This window comes from Atractosteus spatula, chromosome 18 (genome assembly GCF_055471065.1).
Source record: "Atractosteus spatula isolate fAtrSpa1 chromosome 18, fAtrSpa1.hap1, whole genome shotgun sequence".
Classification (NCBI taxonomy): domain Eukaryota; kingdom Metazoa; phylum Chordata; class Actinopteri; order Semionotiformes; family Lepisosteidae; genus Atractosteus; species Atractosteus spatula.
Window position 1 is genome coordinate 13,675,294 of NC_142723.1, and position 13,667 is coordinate 13,688,960.

Here is a 13,667-nt window from a genome sequence, read left to right on the forward strand (position 1 = left end):
ACTATGCCATTCTGTTATCCAGATTGCTCACTCCTAGAAGTTCTGTATCTTATCAGTTCTAGTTTTTGTGGCAACTGTTTCATAATTTTACATCACCTGGACAATTACTCCAGGTCCCTAAGTGATCTGCTACTCAAGTGTAGCACCTGTTGTGCTCAGGCTCCCCAAAAGCACAGTTAAGAGTCTTAGCTTAATCTAGAGCATATACAGCTGTGCTACTAAAGTGCAATGATAGCATGCATGTATTCTAGTTACTTATTTGATGTATCTGCCGTGATACATGGCAGAGTTGCTGTTTGTCCATAGATATTTTGCTTAATGTCTTCACATCCAGCTTTGTGGAGCTGGAGGAAGGCATGTAATTATTTGGGAACAAGTAATAGGTTTATTTCATGCTAAGAAATAACATTTTGGCCGTGGAGTCTTCTTCAGGTGTTCTTTCTTCTCTTTTCAGCGTGCAATAAACCTATTACTTGTTCCTTTGCAGCCTACAAATGCTGATGTAGCTACCCACCTGTAATGACTTGGTAATTTAACCAAAGCAGAATGCAAGGGATTTCATGTCATGTCACATGCAGAAATGTATTAACATTGCAGAACCTAATAGTCTAATCTTCATAATTGAATGGGTTTTATCCCATTATCATTTCACTACTGCACAAAACTGAAGCACCACCTCCAGAAAGGACCTATTTGGCAGGAATTGAGTTTATCTGTTATAGAAATGCAGCAGTATCTGATGAGATGTGCCAACATACCTTTCACTAGGTAGAAAAATGAGAAATTAAGTGAATGGGAACCATTAAGAAGCCCAGGCTGTTAGTCTAGACAGGAATTTAGCCAGGACTTCAGGGTTAAAATCCCTATACTTAAGACTTTATGGACCTTGCCTAAACAAATCATCCAAACGATTGACCCTCTGACAGCAGGGGGTAAGATGGAAGAGCACCACTTACAGGTTCCTTCCTGTAACAGTCTGGACTTCCAGGTTGTTTATCAGTCCTGAGCAGGCGCAGACGTGCTTAATGAGAGAGTAATACTGTTGCTTATTTTTTCCCAAATCCGCTTCCTGACGGAAGAGGTAAGGTGTTTTTATTGGACAAGGCTCAGAAGCCGGAGAGCTGCTCAATTGTCTGCTGGGTGGCAAAAGCACCTGTTTTCTTATTGGTCAGTTGTTCATAAACTAAAGAGCTTTCTCTATTGGTCAATAAGAGGAGGCGTCTATTCAATTCCTATTGGCCAAATGTAAGGAGCTGATCAGCCAATCATATGGCTTTCTAGGTAGCCCGTGAGAAGGGTGGATGACGATCTTCATACCTCCGTGAAAATCGTCATACACTGCTCTATGAAAGAGGATATGTTTGACGTTCCAAAAAATACAGAAGTGGTAGAATTACAAAGACACCATTTTTTAAAGTTAAATAGAAGGCAGCCTTCTGTCCTCTGGAACATTTTTACGTCTTCATAAATACTCTTAGCATTATAATGACCACAAACGAGTTAGAGCAGAGCTCTTACAATTATCATGTTTGACAACAGAATCCACCTTTAGCAAATGTTGTGGGTGTGGGTATGTGGATGCATATAAAAGTTTCTCGTATGTATCTTGTATGATATTTATTCCGACCGCTGTGGACGTTGTTTTTAAGTGCGAACTCGTCGGTTTCGGTTTAACTTCTATTAGAGCCTTGAGCTGTGTGTAACTGTGACCGAGAGGAGCGGTCGTCACAGTGTGTACATATCGCGCATAATTTTAACAGTGTAGGACTCAGTCAGTGTTTCTGTGGTCACTGAAGCTGGAGACGGTTTTAAATTTTTAACTGTAACTTCTAATGGATAACTAACAGTAAATCAAGTAAATGCATTGAAAAATAAGTAAGAAGTACGTCATTTAAAAGCTAAGAAATGTTTAAAATGAATAAAATGTAATTGCATGTTTACCCTAGTGCCGTTAATTCACAAAAAACAATTTAATGGTGTCAGCTGTCGCCTACACTTGAAGCAGGCTTGGACATTCATGCAGAAATTTAAAAATTGGAACAGTCCCTTACACGTCCTGTGATACAGCCACAGTACAAACACAAGACATGAAATGAAGAAAACCCAGACTCCTCCATAACAGGAAGTTTGAGCATAGCTTGGCTTGGACGTTCATGCAGAATGCCAAGATTTGCACCAAGAGCGTGCGTGTGAGATGAGAGAATTTATACGTGTGACAGTGTTGACTTTCTAATGAGAGAAACTGAAACTCATTAGTGTTCAGTTGCTCATGAGAGGGCTCTATCCAGTTTTAATCGAGAGTGTGTGCAGTGTGGTTAATTCCAGACCAGATGGTTTCTTCTTCTGGGAAGGAGAGATCCTGCATTCTGAGCTCGTTGGAGGACACAGCTGACACAACACAGGTAGGAATATCTCTGCTCTGCCGGCACACACTCTGTGTTTTACAGTCCACGTTCTTTTGCACAAAACACCCTGCCAAACGTCAAGCACTTTGTAAAGTAACAGCTCTTTCCTCGTGTATTCTTGTCTCTGTCATGATCATGTGTGCCACTGTCCTTCTCCAACAGTGTCTGGACGTGAACTGGATTCTGTAGCTATCACTCTGTCCATCTGCTTCACTGGTAGAATGTGTGAATGTTCCTGTAAAATGGTTTTTCATGGAAGGTAAACTTTTGATGTTTGGTTTCTCATCACTTTATTCTGTATTATGCATTTCCGTTTTTATATCTTTCGTGATGCCACTACAGGCACTGTACTGAATGGGAGGTACTTTAAGACGAGTGTCATAGATTTTTACAGAGACTTTTGACCTCATTAAGATGGCGGAACAGAGGTACTGCAACACAACATGCCACAATGATGGAAGAAGTGAAACAAGACACAGGTGTGTTCCTACCTGCAGGCCATATAAATCGAACCCAGAGATGACAGAGAGTAGAAACTGAAGCCAAGCTGCACACAAACTACAGCTGACAGGATTTGGTGAGTATGTGATTTCCCATTTCAAAAAGGACATAGAGAATGTGTTGGAACAGAAAGGAAAAACAAAGACTTTGTATGAAACTAAACCATAGCAAAACAAAGGAAGGGAAGTAGAGAGAAGTAAAGAAAAGAAAATAAAGAATTAAGCAAGAAACCTATAAACAGTATAAGATGGTAAAAAACAGACCCTTTGATCTGACACGCCTATAACTCACCACATCTGGAACTCCTGTCTGTTTCTTTAAGATCTAGCTTAATCTAATAATATGTCCATCTAATGTCATGAACAACTTAGTCTTGTGTTCTATAAACTTTTCCTGACGTCACTGGACGTATTTCCAGTTCCGAGTTTGTGGACTTATATGTATACCTAAAAAAACAAAACCTGCTGAATTCAAAGATTGCCGTCCAGTAGCATTAGCTTTAGCCGCAATTAAATGTTGTGAACAAAAGGTTTTGTTCCATCTTCATTCTGGAAAGAGTGCACTCGAGGACCCCTATCAGATTTCATTACAGAGCGAAACGAGGAGTGGAAGGTGAGACTGTTGCCTTCTTAAATCAAGAGTACAAGCATTTAGAAACTCTATCATCCTATGTGCACATACTTTCTGCTGACTCCTCATCTGCATTTAATAGTATTGAGGCAAGGGATGGTAGGGGAGATTTTGGAAATGGGAGTACATCGTATAATTACTGTGTGGATATAACATTTTCTTACTGGTTGGTGACTGTATTCACAAGTCTCTCACCATCAGCACCAGCACAGTGGTACCCCAAGGCTGTGTGCTGTCCCCATTGTTTTTCACACTGTACACTAGTGATTGTGTAAGCCACTATGACAACTGTTCGATTGTCAACTTTGTGGGCGATGTCGCCTCGATTGGACATTTGAATGATCAAGATAATTCACTGTTTTTCAACACAAAACAAAGGCAATGAGCATTGATTTCAGAAAGGAATGTGCCTTTGAACTCTGTAACTGTGAAAGGAAAAGATATTGAAACTGTGAATGAATATAAATGCCTTTGTACTATTATTGTATGTAAATTAATTTGAACTGCCAATACAGAGGCAAGTTATTTGAAGGTGCACCAAAGGTTGTATTTCTTAAGGGAGGTATGGAGTTTTAATGTAGAAAGCACAATATTGATGCTTTTTTATAAGAGTTCTATTCAGCAAATTCTATCCTTTTGTATTCAGAGCTGGGGAGGTGCCTTGTCCTTGCAGAACAAGTTGAACAAAGTGATCAGGACTGGTGGCAAGATTACTGGCACATCCTTAGACTCAAGAACACTTATAGACGGTATGTTCTATGTCTATTATATGTCTAACAGAGAGTCATATTATTAATCTTACACATAAAATCTTAGATGACTCCTCTCATCAGCTCTTTTTAGAATATCCTACCCTCTGGGATATGCTAAAAATATCCCAGAGGGATATTGAGATGGAGAGAGCATGTACTCTCTCTATACCAGAGGACATTCAATTGTTGAACAACGAAAAGATCATTTGGGGGTAGGGATCTTATTACTGTTGTTCTTTTAGACACTTTACTAGCTTATAGTTTGTTTTTAGTTTTATCATACTGGACTAAGTTCTGACAGAGCAACATTGTTAAATGTAGTTTTGTATCATGGTATTGTACTGTTGTTGCAGTGTTGAATTCTTGTTATATGTTCATGAGCTCTTGATGTGCAAGATGAATAAAGGTTAATTCATTTAGTCAATGAATGGTTCTCTTTAGAAGAGACTGAAAGAGGACAATAAAAAAGGGAAAGATTAAGTGGGCTTAACACATTCCATCTACTTATCGACCCGACAGATGACTCTAACCCCCACGGCATCACACTTTCATTTAGTTTTCATGGAATACTTATTACCTAAGTGCAACACGTTTTAATCAAAGTCTAGCTTTTTCAGTTTTGAATGGAAAGCCTGACATTAAATTCACTTTCCTATTTCTTGCAGAACAGTCTGGCCTCCCGAAATCGCCTGTTGAATTCACTCGCGGTCTGTTCTCACTCCTCCAGCTGGTCTGTGCTGATGGGGCAGCTGCTGCGCTGAGGGGCCGGGCTCCTCTTGGGGCGAGAAGTACTTTATCAGCGCAACTGCAAGAGGTCAGTTAACAGCTTAAGGTCTTCTGTGACCGAATGTATTGATTTTACCTGCTAAGATTTTATGGAAAAACGTGTTCTGTTTTTGCATGGCTGCTGTCAGTTTTTCAACAGCGGTGAGTAGGTGACACTCTTCCCTGTGGCCCACAGTTTCCATACCAAAGCCTCCTGAAGTATACTTTCAATATCCTGGGTTCTACAGGGCTCAGGCAGGCCATTTCAACTCGTACTCCTGGAGTTTTATCTGGGACTCAGTATTGCTAACAGGTCATTTTATATGCTGCTGGACTTACTACTGTACTAAAAGTGTCAAGTCCAGCCTTACCTTATACTGCTTGCTATTTACATGAATGGTATGATTTTAGGGCCACTTTGTCCTAGCAGAAATCCATCACTGACACTTTTACTATTATTTAAGACTGCTTTAATTGGGTTAGGTTTGTCTGCCAGTTTGTATTTATCACAGTTATTTGAGTTAATAATTTACACACGTTGACATACAGCTATATCATTCATCATAGATAATGATTGAACAATAGGCTTTGTATTGATTATATTATCCTCTGGTCTTGAGCAACTGTCCCTCCCTGCTGCTGACGCCCAATTCCACAGAAAACCTGTCATTACTTGATTTGAACCCTGAGAAGTATCCGCAGTTAAATGCGTGTATGTATATACAGTATATTGGTGCTCTGTGGCAGTGTAAAACTAGCCTGGGGAAGGCCAGTAACTATCTTAGTAATACGAAGGGAAGGTGGGCAGGTTGTTAACCTTTACTTGTGTGAAACAGACTGATTTTCAGGCTTATAATGATTTTCAGTATCAATTACTATTTGATTAAATGGACAGGAAATGGTTACATCGCAGTTTTGTTTCTAAGTAGACTCATCACATAGCGAAGTCTGTTTTCATATTTGTTGATGGAAGAATTATTGTATTTCCAATGATTTCTGATTGTATTTCTCAAATCTCAGCAGTGCTGACGATCACAGGCCTTTCCCCTGAGTCCCTGAGCTGGGAGGATCATGAGGACCACCTGGACAGTCAACACAGTCTGCAGCTTCACCTGCATGAGAGGTCATTCTGAACAGTGGTTTCTTACATCATTAAGAGAAAGTTATGATGCAGAGTTTTCTCTTTCAGGGAATTAAAAAATAAGATTCCTATTTTTTAACAAATGTTGATATGAAAAAGATTGAATTGCTAAAAAAACAAGACAGTGATCATTGTATCACTTGATACACATTCTCTGTTCTCAGTAACATAGCTCTGCAAATGTTGACCATTGTATCCCTTTATGTCTCTTGGATTTCAAAGAATCAGTTCATAGTACAGTGTTTCATGTTTCGTTTTGTGAAAAAAGAAAATGTAAACTGGCTTACTAAGCACACTAAGAATGGTTTTCATTATGAAATATGTCTTTTCTGGGTAAAATTCCAGTTTCTTCCTGGTTGTGTCTCTGTTGTGGGTACTATACAGATATCTAGCAGAAGTGCATAGACATTAAGGTTGACTTTCATTTTATGGATATTTCTCCTAAAGTAGTGAACAGTGAATATTGTTGTGAAGAGCTATCGAGTTGTATTCTGCTTCATGCACATTAAAAGTTAATTCCTTGAATGGCAAAAATGGTTTTCTGTCATTGACTGATCGTTAAATGCTTGAAGAGTTTCTGAGTGCTTCTTCCTTTCAGGATATGCATATCTTAATCTTTAAATGTTAAATTGCTTCAATTCCTGGGTCTGCCCTCAAAATGCCTACTTAAATATGGAACAGCATTCAGAGATGTAGTGTTGCACAGAAGATTGTGGGTGTGTTATAGCAGCACACGGGTTCTAATTAACCACCTAATGCTCTTTGAGAGGACACTCTGATATGCTCATACACTACTGGGATCATTTTTCTTACAGTGGGCTCAGCCAGAGAAAAGAACATTAAACTTTTCTCTCGCATTCTTCCTAATAACACATTGAACATTTCTACACAAAGCACTCGGCGATTAACATTAGAGTCTCTTATCCTTTCTGAGTTTCCAGTGTCTCAGGAGTCAAGCTGCAAACAGGACTAGACTCCTCACTGGACCCGACAGGAGTAGAGCTCAAGGCCGTAACTGCTGTGCTAGATCTTCATTACTGCCAGCATCAGTTTGGCCATGAACACTCTTTCCCAATAGGGGGCTGCGATATTAAGCAAGTCAAGCATGTCTAAAGAGCTTTTTTTTCCCCCGGTAATTATGCAAGATCATTTTGTTAGCAAGCAGTTGCTTATCCACAGGCTGCATGCCTTTCTGTACATTCAAGCAACAGCTGGAGCGTTACAAGAGAGTGGCAGGAAAGAAGCTCCTGCAGCAGCTACCCTAGGGGAAGATGATCACTCTAAATGCACAAGCAACAGGCACTCGGAACACCCTGCAGGGGCAAAGGAAAGACGTGTGGGCTCATTTAAGAAAAGTGAGGATGACGAGACATGGAGACTCGCTCTTCGCTACAGATACCCGAACCCCACCCTGAAATTTACACGTTTAAGAAACCATCCAAGGACACTCGTTTATTGCAGAACCGTGAACAAGATAGAGTATAGGCGATATCCAGTATCGGACTTCGCTCCGGCAGTCCGCAGTCTGGACCCCCGGGAGAGGAAGCGCTCCTCTGGCAGGAGAGACGGTAAGTCCGGCTGCTCTCCGGGATCACCTGCTGCTTGAACAGGATAGAAAAAGCGTTTCGCATTCCATTTCCAATAGTCACAAGTGTTGGCCTCTCGCCTAAGCCTATACGAAGGTAGCACCCCTTTCCAAAGGGAAAAATAAGCGGTTTATTCGCAGGAAGGTGTTAAGTGGTCAGTACGGGTAAAATGCGGCTTTGCTTCATTTCTCCGTGGTAATTTTGCCCACCCTCAGTAAGTTCATATGATACTGCTTTTAAATATTGAGAAAAAGTCAACTGGAAGCGAGATTTCTCCAAGTACAAAACTTAAAAGCTTAAAAAAAAAACTTGAAAGCAAAAGGCTCGATAAGCCTCTTCTCACCTTTAAAACCACCGCTCATCTGTCCAGTTTCACGCTACACGGGAGCTCTGGGCTTAGGCGTTCAGACGGTTGTAGAGGACAGGTGGGCTGGAGAGGAAAAACTATTGATTAAGAGATCCGCTGAAACACGATTAACACTTCTAACGCCTAGTCAGGTCTAGGTAGAAATGTTGTATAGGGATCAAAACGATACGTTGCGTTTCTCTTCTTTTTAAAGATACAACTAAACCACCAACTTTCGTAATTCAACATCTCATTGAAAACTAGAAGTCATTTTCTAACATTGAGTTCATTGCCGCGAAAAAATCGCTTTCTTAATTACTCTGAAGCTCAGCCGGCCTTCTCTTATTTCATTTTGAACTGTTCCTATCCTAATAGGAAGAAACTTTGTTCGGAAACCTGCTCCCAACTTAAACGCAACGCACCGGAATAGGCCGCTATTTAAAAGGCAAAGACGCAAAAAAAGCTGCTAATACAATTTTTAAAGGAGACCAATTGAAGGCTGATATAAGATTAATTAAACCTGACTTGTGTCTTTTAATTATTTGGAAATGTCTAAATCACGGACTGGAACCGACAGTCTTTTAGACACAAGTAATTTGGAGTACAATCCCACTCCATTCTTTTAACTGAACCGCTGATGAAGTAACCATTTTGAAAACTTCAATTGAACATTTACAGTTTGTTTTCAATTCAAAATCTATTATTCATCTGCAGGGATTCAGATCATGAGTAGTAAAAGGTCATCAATTTGCGTCACCCTTGCGCCAGAATTCAGAATTCTTGTCTTTTAGCTTTGGATCAAGCAGTAAGAATGATATTGTGTTTGAGTCAGTCTCACCCGTGGTTACTGTACGTCACCCATTGACTGTGGTTCCCCAGCACTTTTCACTGTTAACACGGTATTATTGATTTTAATGACTTTTATAATTATTCAAAATGAATGTGCATCTCTCTCTTAGAGATGACAGTTATGAGTTAATATATAGTTCCTCAATACCTGACGTACTGTACAGTGCTTCCATTAGTTCATTGCCAGCTGTCTGATATTCACAGACACCGTTTTTACCACCTGCACTCTTTGCTCTTGACTACAGTAACTTTCTTATTGTATTAAGTAACAGCTTTTCTGATAGTTATCATAAGGAGCGAAGTGATGCTCCATTGATTGCAAAACCAGTTATCACATCCTAATCACTATTCTGTTTTCTATGCATACAGCAGTTCACATTCTATTTACATGCATTGCTTTTGATTTTTAAATCTTTAATCTGAAGGATTCAACTTCTGTGTGGAACCTTGTCAAACGCCCAATTAAATATATTATGTTGTGACACCTACTGGTATAAAGGAACTAAAGGGATACTCTGTCCAGGCACGAGCTGGGGTATAAAACATTTGGATGAATTTAATCGTTCATATAGTTTTTTTCCTAAAGTTGTCTTTAGAATTCCAGATATTCTGTTTTTTTAAAAAAAAAAACATCAGCATTTTAACCTCTCAGACTTCACGTCTGAAACATGACATACAGGCTCCCCCAAACTGCATATTTTGACACTTTATTTTTCACTGTCATTCGAAAAGATAATCAAGTCATGTCCAGTCGCAAAATAGGCTAGAAAAGCGGTTTACAAGAGCATCTTAATTGCCTTAATGCTTGAAAACAAGCGAACAGGTGGAACCTCCTCTTCTCGGGACTGTGACTTGGCTTTAGTCTGAAAAAGAGATGTACATGGCCGGTATTTTGTGTGGCCGGCCTGGTGGCTCCGCGGGCTGAACCATCGGACACGTCTAAAGTTCAGAGAGCAGATCGACTCCCGGAGAGTCGTGTGAGTTGAAGTCGAGCCCCGAGCCTCCCCGTCAGTCTGAGATCTAAGCCCCGGGTGAAGCTCTCATGCTGTCGGGGTGAGTTTGTAAAGGGGCTGTTCTCTACCACGCCGGCCGTTTTGGGGGGCTCCATTTTCGGGGCCTTCCAAAACAGGGAAAATGGGGGGTTTAAGTCCTTTATAAATGCATAGATCGGAATTCAATTCTAAAAAGCAGCCCCTTATACCACTGAGACACCTGCAGGATAGGTGTGGCACTAGGAGTGAGAGAGAGGTGCAGTCCTAACTAGGAGCGACAGGGGTCTCTCTCCAGCACATTTCTCTTGATTCGATCAGCTGGCTGCAAGCTAAACGAGTCCGGCGAACAGACTAGTAGACGAATACTACTGTGTTGGGATGTCTGAAAATCTTCAGCCGTTATATGCTTTATGTGTGATTTGGTGACTTAAACGTTCTTTTTATCTTCAGTAGCGTGAGTGTTGAGCCCTTGTAACCGAGTGCAGAGCTGTCATTCAGGAGCCGAGCCCGCCCCCAGAGTGACCTTCCTCAGCGGACACGCCCCGTCCACCTGTTCCACAGGTGCGCCCGGCAAGATGGCGGCGGGGCGAGTTTCTGCGGCGTGAGGTGCGTTTGCTTTCTATTTCTAATTTTCTTATTTTAAATGCAAAAACTCAAATTTCACTTTGAGGAAAGCTAGACAAAAATGTATTGTTGTTCCAACTTTTGTTAATTGCGTTTGTTCTTGTTTAATTTGTGTTTTAGGACGCCGAAATGAGTCTTCTGTCCGTTTGAGCGTGCTCTCGAAGTTTTAAAACTCTGCATTCAGCGTTCTTGTACTACCTTTCATGTAAGTATGTTTTGTTAGATAAGGTCTGTTTCTTTTAGCAAAAAAAAGGCTGTAGTTTATCTTCAAACATTTACTTCCTAAAGTCAATAGCTGTGTATTCTCTCCTTTTCGGATTCGGATGTAATAACGCTTTCTGCTCCGAAATGATCAAATTTTGCAAAGATTACATTTACTAATTCGTATGTTTTTTATTTCTCCAGGTGACAAAAGCATTTCAAGAACGGACCTCCGGCTATGAAAGTGTTTTTTTCCCAAGGTACGTTATATTCCTACCTTCCGCTATACTTTTTAATGTTATGCTTGTGTAACTCGATACAACACGTGCTGACTAGTACTATATAACTTCTTTTCGTTTCATTGTGCTTTTCTTGAAAAGAAAAAGAAACTCGAAACGCTGGTTCTTTTATTCATCTATTGAATCCATTGGGTAAAGATGGATAATACAAACATTTCCACGATGCTTTTCAATGCGGGGACTTAAATCTAATTTGGTACACGCCATAACTGGTACTTGATCTTAATGTATAAAGTAACATTTCAAAAATGAATTTTCTATGTGGCTGAATGTGTTCTCTAAATCCTGGAGTAGTGGGACTGGGGTGTCTCTGTGATTTCTCTTGAAGTTTCCTATTGCTTTTTTAGACAATTTGACTTGAGCGTGTTTGTGTATTTCTTTATTGGGGCAACTTATTTAAATCGTTGAGACTTCGGAACGTCAAGTGATTCGATTCTCCTAATCCGATATCTTAACTTGATCCTTTTCCTTTTGCCTTCAGTTCTGCGGCTCCTGGTTCTCTGCGCTCCACAGGTGCGCCCGGCAAGATGGCGGCGGGGCGAGTTTCTGCGGCGTGAGGTGCGTTTGCGTTTTATTTCTAATTTTCTTTATTTTAAGTGCAAAAAACCAAATTTCACTTTGAGAAAAGTTAGACAAAAATGTATTGTCGTTGCAACTTTTGTTAATTGCGTTTGTTTTTGTTTAATTTGTGTTTTAGGACGCCGAAAAGAGTCTTCTGTCCGTTTGAGCGTGCTCTCGATGTTTTAAAGATCTGGTTTCAGCGTTTTTATAGTGCCTTTCATGTAAGTATGTTTTATTTAAGATATGGTATCTCTAACTCTTTCCTGTAACGAAAAAAGGCTGTAATGTATTTTCAAACATTTGCTGTATAAAGTCAGTTGCTGTGTAATCTCTGCCCGGATTCGGGCTATAATGCTTGCCGCTCAGAAATGATCAAATGTTGAAATTAACTAATTCGTAAGTTTTTCTTTATTTCTCCAGGTGACAAAAGGATTTCAAGAACGGACCTCCACTTATGAAAGTGTTTTTTCCAAGGTAAGTTGTATTCCTACTTTCCGCTAACACTATTTGTGTAACTCGATAAAACAACACGTATTTCCCAGCATTTTAACAAAAGAACAGTTTTATACCAACTTGATAACTTTTTTCGTTTCATTGTGCTTTTGTGGAGTAAACTCTAAGGTGCTGGTTCTCTTTTATGATCCTTTTATTCATCTTTTGAATTCATTAGGTAAAGATGGAAAATACCAACACATTTTATCGATGATTTTTAAAGCAGAGTTTATTCGAATACTATACATGCTGTGTTACCTGGTCTTGTATTGACAAGTAGCATTGGATTTCTATGTGGCTGAACGTATTTTCTAAATGTTGGACTAGTAGGACTGAGATGTATTGGTGTTCAATTTGAGTGTTTTTATATTTCTTTATTTAGGTAGCGTATTTAAGAAGTTAAAAGACTTCAGAACTTCAAGTGAATCGTTTCTGCAAGTCCGATATCCTGTTAACTTGATCCTTTATCTTTTGCCTTCAGTTCTGCGGCTCCTGGTTCACTGCGCTCCAACGATCTCTTCTCCAGCTCCACTCCAGCAACGCGACGAGCGTTGGCAAGTTCTTCTCGACAATGTGTGCTTTTTCTTACAGTTTATTTTTGTTACCAGTGTGGCTTGATCTGTAATATCCCGATTCAGTGCTGTATTTTATTCTTGACCTGCATGTTTTCTGTTGACTGCTGCTATTGTATGTGCTGCGGCTCCTGGTTCTCCGGCAATTTATTGACAATGTGTGCTTTTTGTTACCAGTGGCTTGATCTGTAATGTCCCGCTTCAGTGCTGTATTTTATTCTTGACCTGCATGTTTTCTGTCGACTGCTGCTATTGTATGTGCTGCGGCTCCTGGTTCTCTGCGCGCCGACGATCTCCGGCAATTTATTGACAATGTGTGCTTTTTCTTACATTTGATTTTTGTTACCAGTGGCTTGATCTGTAATGTCCCGATTCAGTGCTGTATTTTATTCTTGACCTGCATGTTTTCTGTTGACTGCTGCTATTGTATGTATTGTGAATTCTGCAATAAAAACTCCCATTTCATTGTCTGCATTGTCCTGTATTTTCGAAGGTGCGAAGGGTTGTCTTGCAGTGTGCGTCACGCACCGCACTACTTTGACTTGGAAAAGTGCGAAGACTCCCGCCTTTTTAGATAGTGGGGGGAGAGGGAGCCTGGGTATAGCCCTGGGGGGAGGAGAACTGAGGATAGCTCTAGCCAAGCCCCCTCACTCCCAGCAAGAGGGGAAGGCAGGCTGGAGATGGACTCAGCCTATCAGTCACAGCTTGCAACTGACAGCTTTCTAAGTCCACACCCCAGGAGACCTGCCTCTCTGCAGGGACCAAAGCCACCCTCTCCTGCCGGGAGCGAGTGGGCTTGGCTAGAGCTGCGGTCAATCAGCCAGCCCCCGCCTACCCCTCTCCAATGAGGGGGGGTGGGCGAGGCTCGGCTTGATTGCTACCACACCCCGAAGAAGACCCCAGATACTAAGTTTTTTGGCGGGAAAATCTGGACACGCTTAAAAAGGGGGT

The 13,667-nt window shown here is 40.7% G+C and overlaps 1 long non-coding RNA gene across 1 annotated transcript; it reads left to right on the top strand.

Annotated features, from left to right (window-relative positions):
- Positions 1 to 10,535: 10,535 nt before the first annotated feature.
- On the top strand, positions 10,536 to 13,187 carry LOC148818631 (uncharacterized). Its single transcript, XR_016094416.1, has 7 exons — positions 10,536 to 10,573; positions 10,712 to 10,796; positions 10,997 to 11,052; positions 11,573 to 11,649; positions 11,789 to 11,873; positions 12,073 to 12,126; positions 12,626 to 13,187. It is a non-coding gene; the product is annotated as an uncharacterized LOC148818631 (long non-coding RNA).
- Positions 13,188 to 13,667: the final 480 nt, after the last annotated feature.